The sequence below is a fragment of the Paramisgurnus dabryanus genome, chromosome 5, assembly GCF_030506205.2.
Source record: "Paramisgurnus dabryanus chromosome 5, PD_genome_1.1, whole genome shotgun sequence".
Taxonomy (NCBI): domain Eukaryota; kingdom Metazoa; phylum Chordata; class Actinopteri; order Cypriniformes; family Cobitidae; genus Paramisgurnus; species Paramisgurnus dabryanus.
Window position 1 is genome coordinate 5828551 of NC_133341.1, and position 14002 is coordinate 5842552.

Consider the following 14002-nt stretch of genomic DNA (forward strand, 5'->3'; position numbering starts at 1 on the left):
CCCCCCATCTAGGGGCGAGTCCATTAAATTGGCCCTAGAGGAACAGGAAGTGGTCAATTCAAAATGCAGTTAAGTTTTAGATCGTGCTCAGTCATGTCTACCAGTCCCAAAACTCCCAGCAAAAGTGGAATTAACGGTAGAAGTGGGCTGGATAGTTACATTTTTGATTGCCAACAGTGTAGCCTCATACTCAGATCGCCTCTGTGCCATCCTGTGTTGTGTAAAAATGCACCTACTTGATATGATGTGTAGAGTCATTGACTGTGACAGCACCGTTCTCTCAGCCACCTGTACAAACAAAACAGCAGCAGCCACTGCATAAAGACATTTCAGGCATACCTGTGACTACATTATCTAGTTTTCTAAACAAATATGCCACTGGCCTATAAGTGCAACCTTGTTGTTGCCAAAGGATACCCAGAGCCACACCCTTCGCCTCTCGCGCATGCAGGTGAAAAGTCTTTGCATAGTGCGGATGGCCCAGAGCTGGCCGTAGTAATGGCGTGTTTCAGTGCCATGAAATGACTCTCTGCTTTATCAGTCCAGCATATCAGTGATGCAGGCGATGCCTTGTGATCAATCATACTCCGCAAATGTCTGTCATGGGCAGCACACTCAGGTTTCCATGAGCGACAAAAGTTTATGAACCCCAGAAAACTTTGGAGCTGTTACACAGTTTGTGGGAATTTCATCTTCCAGATCAGTTCAATCTGATCTGTGGAGTTTTTTTTTCGAAGACCTGGCAATATGACGTGACCCAGGTACAAGAACTTTTGCTTGACCCACTGGAGCTTTTCTTTTGATGCTTTTAAACCAGCGTTCCCCAGAATATTGCAGACGATAATAGAGGCTTTCTCACAGTTCTTTTCAGTCAGAGCAGAGACCATGATGTCATCAGCATACTACAGAATGCAAACCGAAGACAGAAAGTCTATCTTTTTTTTTCAATGTCTTTTTCACCGCAGCGGAGAGGACGGATGGTGATTCAGCATACCCTTCTTAGTATTTGCGACCCCTATCCTATAAGGCTAGCAGTGGCTGTGCGTCTGGATGCACTGGAACAGAGAAACAAAAGCAGCACACAAATCAATGACAGAAATACTTATGTGTGCATGGTATAAAATTTATGACAGTCGGCACATCTGGAACAATTGGAGACAGAGGAATTATCAGTTTAGTGATTGCTCTTAATTCTTGTGTAAGACATCATGTCTTTCCATCAGCATTCACCACCGGGTTAATCGGTGTGTTGTATGGCGAGTAGGTATGAGGAAACCTGTTAAACAAAATTGTAAATAATAGGTTTAATGCCATCTTCCCTTTCTTTTGACAAAGGATATTGTGTAATGTACACAGGTTTTAAGTTTAACCTTGTATGGTTTCATATCAATGAAACCTGTATCATTGTTTGACTGAGACTATAGGCATGGGTTAATCAAAGTGTCTACATCCTGTGGTATGCGGGCGGTTACTGGGTCTTGGTCTGCCTTCTCACTTCCTCCGCCTATAGGCAGAGGATCAATGTATGTCTGTAAACATGACATAAAAGAGAAAACAACATGAGAATCATGAAATTTGATGTTCTATATTTAAGTTATGCATTATGTCTCGCCCGAGCAAATTAAGACAACCATCTGGTATGATGTGAAATTTGTGAAAAAATGGCTTGACACCTGGAGCTCTTACCTCCAGAGGTGGTGTTATGGTAATCAATTTTATAACATGTGGCTGTAGAGACAAACATGCCGCGTCGCCTTCCAGATATCTTACACGTTCGCATTTAAAGGCACACAAGGCAAGTCTGAGTATTATTTCTCTACTAGCTCCCCCTAGTGTCTGGGAGTAAATGTGTTCTATATCTAAGACTATACGAGACTGAAGGACACCGGGTCGGATACAGCGAACTTGCAAGTGGGGTATTCTTCCTACAGACGGTAGGGGCGGGCGAGAGAGTCTTCATTCGTCATGTAATGAGTCATTTAACCATATACCGACTTACGAAGATGATTTATTAACATAAAAATGCTGCCTTGTGTCCCTTTAACACTTTTCAAAACGTATTTATATTAAATCTAATTAATAATTATAAATTATGACATGAGAAAATAAGAAGTGTGCAAAAGAGCACAGTTCAGATATTGTTAATTAAAGCGCTTTTATACACCTTTCTGCCTTGTTTAAATTGACAAGCATTTTATTTGCCACTGTCAACACATTTTGTGATTGATTTAATGATTTATTACAGAAACTTTTATGAAGCAAAGCTAATGTACTAAGCATCTTTAAATATATATGACAGAAATTTTCAGTTTCTGGACTACCCAAAGAGAAAATGTATAAGTAGTTGGTCCCTCATATTCAGGTGAAGACATTAATGATACTTCATCCCCAGTATCTTTACCATTAAATTTAAGTAAAGATAACTTTCATTATCAATATCAAAGGAGAGGGTTAGTATAGATAAATGTGGACTTCTTCATTGTGTTCTGTTATGCCAGTTTGTCTGGTAATTACTGTCAGATAGTTTCTGATGCACTTGCTGTGGCTGTTGCATTGACTGTCTATGTGATGGCGCCCTTGTAACGACAGTCACATTCAGCCCCGCCGCTCCCATAACGCGCATCACGCGCTGTGCGTAGGGCATCACATGCTGAGGGGGCACCAAAAATAATAGCCTAATGAAAAAAAATTATAATGCTGAAATTATTTCATTAGTCTATAGAAATATTATTAGGCCCTTTATATCCATGTATATGTTACAAAAAAGGGGGAACGAGATAATTTAATGGCTCTAGTCTAGAAAGTATGCCCCCAGCCTTTGATGTCCGTGCCGGTTGATCGCGCGGGCGCCTGACGAAGTTTGACAGAGGCCGTTTCTCAATCCGAAGGCTGCAGCCTCCAGAGGTAGCATTTAGAGGCTGCATACGTCACTAAAACTTTCTTATTTCGTAATATTAATGATTATAAAGTGAACTATTATTCTTAGTTAATCGTAAATTGTTGTAATATGCTTATGACTTGCTAATGTAATGTTTAGTTAACTGAAATAAACCAGGCTTGATGACGTATGCAGCCTGCATATGCGACCTCGCGCAGGCTGCAGCTTTCGGATTGAGAAACGGCCAGTCAGAAGGCAACTTTTGGAAATGGTCCCGAAAAGACAGCAGGAGTCAGGATCGGAAAAAAGAAAAAGGAAGAAACTGCGGGATGATGCCCGTGCATCACTTGCAGGTAAATCCATCATGTTTTATCATTCACTCCTATTAAGGGAAATGCGCATGGGCTGCAGCTGCTGCTAATCGTAATGCGCCTCGAACTTGCTGTGCTGATATTAATGTTTAGCAAACTATGTTGTTATAATTTATAACTTCAGTGCAAGCTAACTTGAGATTTTACTGTAAAACATTACCTATGCATATTCACTTTACAAATAACTGACGCAGCTGTTACTTTCTTTTCTACGTTTCTTTAGATATTGAGCAGCAGTTTATTTTGTGGTTTATTTTGACGTGACGGTGGTTAATACTTTCTCAGTAAAAGTTAACGTTAGCAGTCAGTGCACATGTTACAATTCATCACTTTAAATATATAATATAAATATAAAACGTCATGATATGAAGCAAACATTACTGTGACACTTAGTTCTCTGAATCTTTGTTTTATTTAAGAATATTGAGTATTCTTGTTTACTTATTGATGTTTATTTAATGTAATTTATTTAAAGCGACATTGTACTTGGGAAAACCATGTCTGGATTATTTTGATAATTTAAGTTTGGTAATTTTTTCTGTTTTGCTATTCTATAAAAGTTTGCACTTAAATGTGTAGTGTGTGTTGGCTAAAGCTGCGAAGATTTTACTTTCTGCTATTAAGTTATATGTTTGTCAATAAAAAATTAAACTGGCAAAAACAAACATTGTTTTTCTCAGGGTCGGGGCATTATAAAGGAATTATGCTTAGGGCACCAAAATGGCTAGCAGCGGCACTGGTCACATTGCATGTGGCCCCTTTGTCCACATACTAACACAGTATATCAAATCTCAGTTTCCTTTCCGGTGCTTGAGCAAGCTGTTTCCCGTTTGATGAGACTTGCCCTGAAAACATAGCATGTTCAGTTTAAACAGAAAAAAGTTTCCGGATGCATCAGACTCACAAATCCGTCTACTCACATTTATATCCAACAGATTAGTGGTTGTAACCTTATGATTTACTCTTGCCTAGGATTCATATTATTCAACATATTTGTGACAGCGCACTCAGACTTTGGTAGTCTAGAATAAACTCATACTGCTTTAAAACGTGTGCAAAATTTAGAGGCAGTTTCATTTGGTTTTATCTTTCTGTTTAATGCAAACGATAAATACTGGCAAATGCCAAACCGTTTATTTAGAAAAAACGCGCATTTAATCAAAAGCATATCATGATATTCATGATCTTCCTGTGTTAGTGGATGACGAGAGGCTGCAGTCCCCTCGCTTCCAGTCACATGGTTTTCTCGAATCAGACAGCAGCATGTATCAATTATGTATTTTTTTGTTACATCGCTCTCCAATGTTTTCAACAAAATAGCACAAATCTGCTCCTGTGAAGTGTGCATACCTCTTGTGATATTGCAAAACATTCACGTATTTTACAGTGATTTGTGGCAACGGTAAACTTAGGCTGGTAGCCTACTATTCGACATAAAATATGCGGCGCATCTTGTGTTGGGGTTTTTTGATTTAAAGTTATTAAATTACTAACCGCTAACTTACTGACGTACAGTTCAACATAAAAACCTCTATTATTTGTATACATAAAATCATCAGGCTTTTGCCTGGCCGTGGCAGAATCCCCCATCTTCAACACAATGTAAACAAATAATAGCAGCAACAATAATAAACAAACAGCAATAAGCACAAAGCAATAGACAGACACCCGGGTTTTCTGTGCTCCTCCGCTCAGCCTCAATTAGTGTCCGTACCGTATTAGCAATAGAATTTGGACATTACTTTTGTAAACTATGTCAAATATGCAAAAATCCGATTTCAATATATTCAGTAAAATATTAATTCAGTTTTTATTCAATATTTTTATTCAAATAGACGATAGTTTGATGTTTAATTATTCAGCGTTTCTATCAATAATCATTCATTTATCAAATTGTTTTGTTCAAAGTTGGTTTGTTCACAATTTTTTTTTTCAATCAGATAGCTTATACAGATGATAGCTTTTTCAATGTTAGTTTTATTTCAAATCAGCTTATTCAAAAAAATGGGCCACGCTCGATCAATATTTCATTAAATAATCATTTATCGACACCACGATCTCAAATATACAATGAGCTCAACCATGTATATTTGATTCGTTTCGTGGGCTGGTAGCCTCAACTTCCAGCACCATGAGGATTTTCAATCAAATTCCCTCTTTTCACGAAAACGACTTCACTACCTGCCCCAACTGGGCCGAGTAGATTAACCAGTCTTGACTCGAGTCAACAAGATACAGGTCCTCCTAGGACTCTACAGGGGTAAGCGCTGTATTTCAAATTTATTAGAAATATCGCAACACTTTTTGTAGGTTCTCCCCGATCTGCGGTGTTCGAAATTCGGTCTTTTGTGCATTCTAACTCATTCTCAACTTAGTAACTAAGACAAATGAACCGTTTCATTGCTTCATTAATCATCCAAGTATAACAATAAAGAAATATACAAGGTTCTATGAAAATATATCAAATATATAAATGTGGGGTGTGGGGGAACAACATTTAAATTCTGACAGGCACCAATATCGAAATATGTTACATTTTGACTACAAATATGATCCACTTTCAATAAAGATTAATGTTTCCACGGGTGTAATGCTCCTTTAAACCTTGGCATTTAACTAATGCATTAACACACTGACGTTGTGTTATGTATATTGTCATAAAACAAGACACTTCCCTCTCAATCTGATAACATCTAAGTACAGAAAATGCCATGGCCAGATGAATACAGATGTATATCCACTGACCACTCGTAATCCAATCACCAATGCCAGGATCAGTGACTGGATAGGTGCAAAGTTAGTATTTGTTATTTTTTAAAGTCACATTGCTAAATTTGTACTACCATAAAATAACCTGCAAAGCACAAAAACACACTCACACTTCCAGCTTCATCTTCAGCTCTTCTTTTTCTTGTAGCGCTATCATCACTCAGAAGAACAGTGTCATCAGATTCATATTATGGAAGGCCAACAGAGAAAAAACATGTTAAAAATACGTGTTAACACGCACTACGTGTTAACGCGTAAATCACGTGTTAACACGCACTACGTGTTAACGCGTAAATGCGTGTTAACACGTGATTTACGCATTAACACGTACCTACACTGTTTTCTTTACCACCACCTACTGGTGTGGAGCTTTGAAAACACAGAAACAAACAAGGCTTGGATATCACAGGATGTTATCTAAAATATATTTTGAGCATTTTATAAAAGCATTAGTAGGCTACAACTACATATTTTTAAACAGTTAACTATAATCGTTCAACCCTTGAAATTCATGACCACTTTCACACATTTTTCCAAACTATATTTTTAAATACACTTTAACTTTATCATGCTTCTAAAGCCTAACTGGTAACTGACAAATGAAAACAGGACATTATGTTTTCATAGGTCAACCCATATGCATTATATTTGTTTGTTAGTCCCTTTGATTACCACCTTAAGTCTTATGAAGCTGCTATTGGTTTAGATAGCTTTATAGTAAATATAGTAGTTTTGCTTTATCCTTCAAAGTATAATTGATCAATTATAATTTTTTTATTATCATTAGACACACACAGGAAAAAAACAATAAATTACACTGGTGAGGATCATATACGTCCTCCAGATGCTGTGTTGTCTGTGTAAAATGTGTTGCGGTTGTAAAAAGAGGAATACTATGTGAATGACTCCTTTTTCTAGGGATGTTTTTATCTTTGCTGGAGATGGAGCAAGCAGTACTGTAGACTCCAAATACTCATCCTTTTCAATATTGTAATGAAAACAGAGATGTATACCATAGTTTAATGTTGCATGTGCAAATAAACAGTTGTTTTGATATGATGCTCTCTATTTTCCTTGGCTTTTTTCATAAGGGTTAAAGTGCCTGACACACTACTAGTAGAATACATTAGGAATGAAGAAAGATACATGATGCTTTTAAAATAACATAATATTTAACTTTTATTTATGCCATTAAACAGTAATTACTAAATTTAAGACTCAAACTCCACAGGAAGAAATATCTTTGCTTTTCCATAGCATTTCATCATTTAATAATTGATTAGTTCGTAACTTGTTGAGGAGACAGGAGCTTTGCAGTATCCAGATGTGATAAGGAACATGGCCCTTCCATTGTATGGCACATCGCATGGAGTATGAACTACCCTATCTTATGTGATTTTGTTAAATGGTTTATGAAGCCTTTAATGGACAGTGGTCCCCTGCTTCAAAAACAGCAGACCTCCAACATCAAGCTTAGCAGAGCTGGGGTGGTTGGTGAGAATCATTTTGGTTGGCTGAAGAAAGATGGTGATGACCTCAGAAGTGCAATGCCTGCAACACATAAATGGTAAAGTTTATTGTGCTGCCCTGGGAAATGGGTGACCTATAGGGATGCTCATATCAGTTAATTTTCCCGACCGACAACCGTAGCTTCTAAACCGAACATTAACCGTTAACTGATAAGATTTTAATATGAAATTGTCATTGAGTAAAAATACAGTTGACGGTTGTCTGTGAACTACTAAAAACAAAACATTTAATTTGAACGTGCAAACAGCAGCCACAGATCAACAACAGAATCAGGATTCATACATTATTAGATATTCACGCAACATTACCTTATTAAAAAGCACGCGATCGGTCCAGTAGATTAATATCCAAAGGACAGATTGTCTCCGTTTCATCTACCACAGTGGTCATTTCTAAAGCAGGACGCTTTTCAGAAAGTTTTGGTTTTGCGTCGTCTTTGGTTTTACGTCGTGCAAACAGCAGCCACAGATCAAGAACAGAACCAGGATTCATACATTATCAGATATTCACGCAACATACCTTGTTAAAAAGCACGCGATCGGTCCAGTGGATTAATATCCAAATGGCAGATTGTCTCCGTTTCATCTACCACAGTGGTCATTTCTAAAGCAGGACGCTTTTCAGAAAGTTTTGGTTTTGCGTCGTCTTTCTCCGTTTGTCCAAAAAGAGCTAGATGTTTATGGTTAGGGTCAGAGGCCATCAGCGAACGTCTGTCCGGATGTGCGCAGACGGACCGCGTCATCTTGCGCGGACACGCGCGCGTCTCCGTTCAGCTTCCAAACACGCATACAAATGATTTCTCATACAAATTATTACTTTATCAGACCGTCAGGGCAGCAATCATTTGTGTCATTTACAGGACATTCACAAAATAAAGATAGAAAAGTGGCGAAATGTCTGTCGGCTCATGACGACACACACCATGTATTAACAAATATTTTTTATTTTAACTGATAATGTTAATCGGTCATAATTTCTTACCTTCGGTTAACGGTTAAACGGTCAATGTGAACATCCCTAGTGACCTAAGAATGTTAGTATATGTAGGCCTAATGCACATCACAGCCTGTAAACTGTTCAATACAATCAGAATGTACTGTAGTAAAAACATAAATGAAAAAGAAAACAGAACTTTATTACATGTACTCTAGTAAGAATTAGGCAAATTATATGGAATATAAACTCCAAAAGGATTTTTTTTTGCTCAGTTGTAAATGAATCTTATTTAATATTTGATTATTAATAAAACCCATAAACCACAAACATTGGCAACAAAGGGATATAATTGTAACCAAAAACATTGTAATAGGTAGTATTGACATAGGAAACAGAAATACAGACTCTCTAAAAAATGCTAGGCCCATCATAAAGACAACTGTGTAACTAGAAATCAATATTAACTCTTTCCCCGCCATTGACGAGATATCTCGTCAATTAAGAGAAAACGCTTCCCCGCCAATGACAAGATTTTCCGTCTTCCCGCAATACCGCTATTATCCACCAGGTGGCGCCCTTCCGCAACTTTTTAAAACCGGAAGTATTGCCCTATGGCAAGCTGCTGCATGTCCGTGTCTGTTTTAAAGATCGCTCTGAATGGGATCTCTATGAAAAGTCCGTCACAAATATGGAATTATTTTTGCTTTTTGCTCAAAATATGGTGTTTTTGCAAAAACCTACCCATATTCAAAAGCTGATTGCAAAAGAATCACTAAAGGTAGGATGAAACGGTTTTTTTTGTTTGAAAGCAGAGGGTCTGTTCTTTCATTTGGTATATTGTATGTTTAAATATTTAAAGAAGAAAATTTTCTGGAAGGCATTAAACTTTGGTGAAAATCATGAAAAACGCTGGCGCTGGCTGGCAACTTTTTTTAAAAACGCTGGCGGTGAAAGAGTTAAAAGGTATAAAGTTGAGACCTTACTTACATCACTTGGTCAAAAAAAGTCACAGACTCAACTGTAGGCACAAAACAGTTTATTGAATGGGCAATGAAAATCTTAATTCCAGAATGCAGAGACTCACCAAGCAGCAGGGTGGCACTAAATTGAGTCACTGCTGAGAATGGCACCTTGCAGAAAGAGTCAGAGTGCAAGGCATCAGTCAGGAAATGTTATCAGGGAGAGCAGCGAGGCAGGCAGACGGGATGAAGAGAGCCAAAGAAGAGCCAACCAATGTGAAGCTAGGCATAGAGAGCAGGGTTTATACAGAAATCCTTAAGTTAAATTTACTACTTTTTACTACCTTCAGAATATTTTTTAAAACCATCACGACACTGAATTGCAAGTGTTAATCAGCGACCTTTCTATTATTTACACAGATTTTGACATATATAACATACAAAAAAGAATTAAAGTGAAAAAAATTATTCTGACTGAAATGTTTTTAAGGCCATGTCATATTCATTTAACTAACACTATGTAGGCGAGACCAATAGCATTTTAAGGGGAGATCTTTTTGCCATAAATTCCATATTGAAGTCTCATGTGGCATATAGGTAGCTGTAGTTTGCAGGGCATTTCAGATTAAGGCGAAACAGCTAAATAACTCACAATACTGTAAAAAAGAAAACATGAATATCACCACCTTTAATGAATCTTTTATTAATTATTTATTAATTGTAAATGTATTTATTTTAGCATTTACTAATAATTTTTTATCAAAGTTGAAACTGTTAACATTAGTGAATGCACCATGAACCACCGTCAATTACTATAATGACATAAACAAGAATTAATTAATGATTATATACTCTATATTTTTCATTGTTTGTTTATGTTATATAATGCATTTACTAATGTGAACAAATACAACTTTTTCATATCATATTATTCAGTAAACACAAACAAATAATCCAGGGTCTGTTCTGTTCACAAAACAGCTTACAGTCACAGCTCTAATACAGTAACGTTATGTATGAATATAAACCCTGAACGTGTAACTCGAGTTAAACTCGTGTACAATTCGCACAGGATGTCTGTAACCATAGTGACAGTTGTTAATTGAATGACTGTACCTTTATCAACAAATTATTATGTTACAATAGAGGCAGCGCTGATGTGCTAGTTTATGCGCAATGTTAATAGTTTAGTAGTTTCTGCTATTTACTTTCTCCTAAGACCTAAATGGTCGTGTTTATATGAGGATATTTGCAAAGACGGGATTTTTGAGGCATATGTGTTATTTAAGGCCAATAAAGCGGTAAAAATACGTACAACACAATGAGAAACGAATGCGCGGCTAGCGTGCTCCTCTGACACAGAAACAGCGGACGCACTGTTGTTTGAGTTTGAATGGCTTAAAATCACTTGTTTTTAAACTGCTGTGCTTAAATATATGTACAAATGTTACGTTTTTGTGACCACATGCAAATGCAACTGCAAGAACCGACAGGTGGATGACATCAAAGTCCCGCGAGAGCATTTCGGAAGCAGTCTCCTCTTATGATTCCTCGTCAATCGTCAAGGGATTTGGATTTTGGATGTCATCTGCCTTTTGGTTGTTGTGGCGCCACATGAAGTTTACCCACGAGTTAAACAAACCCGTTGTACCAGCCACTGGCTATATCAGCATAGCATTAAAAAGCGTGCCGCGGATGATCAGTAACGTGAGAAATCATTTACCCCCAAAATACAGGACCCCTTACGTTAGTCATACTGTGCAAAGACACGCAATTACCTGGTTGGTTTTCTTAGCCCACGAACTGAAAGGCTTGCCAATCTTCATCATTTCGCTAAGCCAAGTCAATCGTCTTTTACACCTTTATCAATCTTCAAAACATCGGAGCCTTCCTGCATTATAAGTTTGACCATGCTAGCTGAAAAAGTTTTACCTCAGCTTAAAGTGATACAGTCAGAAAACCCGGAGTGGATCCGGTCCGTAGTGATTACAGAATGCTTACAGCGGAGAGAGGAACGTGATTTGGCTCCACTCCAGGCTTTGATCACATCCCAGAGACGAAAGATGTTTGATTATTTGCCCAGATATGCAGGTGATTTGAACTAATTTCCAGGCATCATAACATTACAAAAGGCAATCGAAAATGTACTACCTCGTCAGATGACGCTTACTACTTTTTACTACTTTTTACTGGCTTTAATTTGGCATAATTTAATTTACTACCTTTTACAACCCCGCGGAAACCCTGGAGAGGGAAGATGAGGCTGGGAGAACGGGGCAGATGGCATCAGGGCACAATCTGGAGAGAACAGAGAAGAGTCAGAAAGAAAAAGCACTGACAGCGCATCTTATAATTAATGAGATGATGACTAGACGGAGGGGAGGATATAGCCTGGGATACACTGCATGATTTTTGGCGGTCCCAAACGAAAGATTACCATCGTGAAACATTTGTGGCAATTTCTGTGATCGTGGCTCTTCGGTGGTCCTATGTCGACCAGCTTACCAGTATTTGTTTAATACTAGCACATGCTGGTGACATTGCACTTAACTGGAGTCACAGTCATCACAACCTATGAGTCAATAGGTGTCATCATTATACAGTCTACATGCTTGTCGTACCCAAGTTTAAATGATCCATGTCGCACTGTGTGATAAGGTAATGATATTATAGGAGAGCAAAAATCTTGCAGTGTATCCTGGGCTTAAGACAATGACTGGTGCGTGCATGGCCACCTGTCAAAACAAACCAATGACAAAACACACAGCGTACAAAACACATAAACAGAAACAACCGATCAGAACAAAGCTGTGACACACTTTTAGCTATAGTATTCAATCAGATACTGGTTGCCCAAATTCATTGATTGTTTCATTAGACAGAAACAGGTTTTGGAATGTTTGGTGTGATGGTTGCTGTATCGGTCAGGTTAACAAGTGAAAACTGAATATTTCATTTAGTATGAAAAGTAAAAGTTACACTCTGATTTTGACCTTAAATGCTTAAAAATGTCTAAATTAAGTGCAGGTGCAAAGTCATAAATATATTAATTTGTGACAGTTCTACTGTTTGCACTTGAAATAAACACAGACATGACATGTAGATAATAAAAATCTTTAACAAAAATATCATCTGAAAAAGGATAAAGATGTTTTTACAATTTAAAACAAAACTGTTTACTAATAATAACAGACAATAGCAGAAAGAATAAGCAGGCATGTTTAAGTTAAGAAGAATAATGAGCTTTTTAAAAAGTACCTGTATGTCCAGTTGTGCGGTCTGGAATACATTGCTTTGCATGTAGTCCTATAAGGATCGCTTGGTCTTCTTGAATATATTAAGTCCTATAACTGCTTCAAGTACGCATTCTCTCATCAGGCACACGCTTACAGCCTCAGGGTGGGTCATTGTTCATAATTTGGTCATCTAAATAAGCTTCGGTCAATCTTGTGAATAAACACTGGGTGAATAATCTGTGAAAGACAAGCATATAGAAAACCATAAAAAGTTGCTTGTATTAGTAATAACTAGAATCAGATTTGGTTTTATGATTTTTGAAACAATGGTTATTCAAATGTAAAATCATAGTATTAATGTAAAATCAACAAGGAAATGATATAGACCAACTTACTCTAATAATGCTACACAGTAGGCCTACAAAGGAATATAGTTTCCCTCATATTTGGACAGATCTGTGTTATTTACTCTCTTGCCAGTTTGTCATGAGTCATAACTTTATGTTCATATTTTTAAATGAATAACAAACACAACGCATTCATTTAAACAGCACTAAAATTTTACCTCACTATATTGTCTCCATCTGGGAAAGCCTGACACTGTTTCCACTAACTTATGTTATTGCAGTTATAAAGACTTTTGCCCAAGGCCATTTATCTAACAAAACTGTTTTCTGTTGTTGTTGTTACTGCTGCTGCTTTTGCGTTTGTATTCCTCCATAGTACTTTTTGGCTCTTCCGTGTGGTTACGTTACCCTTCCGTCAGCGTACCTGGCTTATGATGGCTATGAGGTAAGCTTACGGCAAACTCGACGTAATGCTTGGATCACTATATCATTAATAATTCACACAATGACAGTGCCTGTCGTAACGCATTCGCTGGAATACAATTATTCATAAGCTTGTGAGCGAGCACTTACCTATTCACCTTATTCCGCCACGCCCCTTTTCAATTCTTCGCTCTTCCGCATTTTGTCAACCGACTTCCGCTGCTAATATGGCACAGTGCATTCGGGAGCTAGTTTGGTGGTTAAAAGATTGTTTGTAGTTCACTATAACTTTAGCTAAATGACAAATATCGCAACTGCTGTAAATGTTTTGAATTAGGAGCACGGAGAAAACTTGATACGACGCTCGGATAGTCTTATAATGTCCCATCAATCGTCTCGTGGTTAGAAGATATGAAGCAGCCGCGGCAAGTAACCTATGGGACATATTTTATTACCTCGTCGTGTGAGAAGGAGTTGATGGAGCAACATTATTAAAGTAATTATGCTTACCAATATTTACACAGTGATTTTGTCTTTTTTAAAGCAAATGTGC

The 14002-nt window shown here is 37.5% G+C and overlaps 1 long non-coding RNA gene across 2 annotated transcripts; it reads right to left on the minus strand.

Annotated features, from left to right (window-relative positions):
• Positions 1-7179: 7179 nt before the first annotated feature.
• Positions 7180-13547, minus strand: LOC135748748 (uncharacterized). 2 transcript variants are annotated; one of them, XR_012336671.1, is made up of 5 exons: positions 13245-13547; positions 12702-12916; positions 11666-11741; positions 9569-9725; positions 7180-7569 (listed from the first exon to the last, which is right to left on the minus strand). It is a non-coding gene; the product is annotated as an uncharacterized lncRNA (long non-coding RNA). The 2 variants fall into 2 exon arrangements; XR_012336672.1 differs by lacking the exon at positions 13245-13547 and adding an exon at positions 13075-13216.
• Positions 13548-14002: the final 455 nt, after the last annotated feature.